Here is a 1690-nt window from a genome sequence, read left to right as displayed (position 1 = left end):
ATATCGGGCGTTTCACGTCAACGGGCACAGTGGGCTGCCCAGAATAAAAATGCATCAATATTGACGTTCGACGTGTCAAAAGCTTCGTATTTAAAAACTCTATCGAATGCCGTCTGGTGATTTTAAAAAAACATCATGGCGGTTTCAATATGGCGTCCGCAATCATGGAAAATTCTGTTTAATCAGCAATATTGATAGATAAGAAACATAAAAATACTGTATTATAGACTGAATCGCCATATCTATACGTTTTGGGGGTTGCTGATTTCGAATTCAATATTCATTCAACCCCATCTGGTCACTGTTCGTCGCTAACCTTAAAAATACTTCAAATCGTTGAAATAATGCGTTTCTATGATAAGTAACACAGTCTAACCACCACAATTTATGTTTTCGGGATCGCTAAAACCAATTCTGATATCAATATAACTTCAACTAGTCAGAGTTCGTGCCTAACCTCAAAAAAGTAGCGCAAATTGCTAAGATAACACTTTTAGGAATGACGTGTAACCAACATATCTTTATATTTTTGGGATCACTGAATCGAATTCCTACATCCGTTTGAACCCAACTAGTCACTAGTCGTACCTAACCTCAAAAAATATTCCAAATCACTAAAATGACACTATTTCTGGTTGAATTATAAAGTCTGATCACAATATCACTAAAATCGCTTATAATCTATTACAGGTAACTAAAGTTGATCATTATATCCGATTGATCTGTTATTTACAAAAGTTACCTCCAAGCCGTATCACTTCTCTAACCCTCTCGTGGTAGTTCCAATATGGCGCCTGAAGATACACATAAAAAACACGAAATATTGGATAGCATCACTCAAACGCTACTATCTTTCAAAAAGCCTCTGGTGCGCTGACACTTTGATTAGGGTTTTGATCAAATCATTTTAATTTCTGAGTTCGTTGACTGAATCCACATACTGAAATAAATTTCGAAATAGTATTTGCCGAATCGATTAAGGCTTACATAAGAATTATCCCGTCCTTTCAGTAGGTACTTTCGATATTTTTAAATTCAACAGGTTAAACAATATACAGGGTGTACCATTGAAAACTTTGCACCCGGTTTATTTTGAACTACGTTCCAATATATTAAAATTGCCGCTATACGTCCATTTTGTTTTCGAGGGGGACACATTTTAGCGTTAAATACAGACTCACCAGAACAACCCCCCTCGCGGGGGCACATTCAACTTTAGAATCTTAAATAGCACTTTAGGTCGAGTGACACCTCATTCGAAACTGTTTTTAACTCTGGTTGTCATCATGTAATTTTTTTCAACAAAATTGTTTTTTATTTCTAAGCATAAGTAATTTTTTTTCAACAGATGAACTAAAATTGAAAAAAAAATTACATGATGACAACCAGAATTAAAAACACTTTCGAATGAAGTGTCACTCGACCTAGAGTGCCATTTAAGATTCTAAAATTGAATGCGCCCCCGCGAAGGGGGTTGTTCTGGCGAGTCTGTATTTAACGCTAAAATGTGTCCCCCTCGAAAACAAAATGGACGTGTCGCGGCAATTTTAATATTTTGGAACGTAGTTCAAAATAAACCGGGTGCAAAGTTTTCAATGGTACACCCTGTATATTGTTTAACCTGTTGAATTTAAAAATATCGAAAGTACTGAAAGGACGGGATAATTCTTATGTAAGCCTTAATCGATTC

Source organism: Anoplophora glabripennis, unplaced genomic scaffold, assembly GCF_000390285.2.
Source record: "Anoplophora glabripennis isolate ALB-LARVAE unplaced genomic scaffold, Agla_2.0 scaffold1938, whole genome shotgun sequence".
NCBI lineage: Eukaryota > Metazoa > Arthropoda > Insecta > Coleoptera > Cerambycidae > Anoplophora > Anoplophora glabripennis.
Note: the sequence above shows the minus strand (reverse complement) of the source record.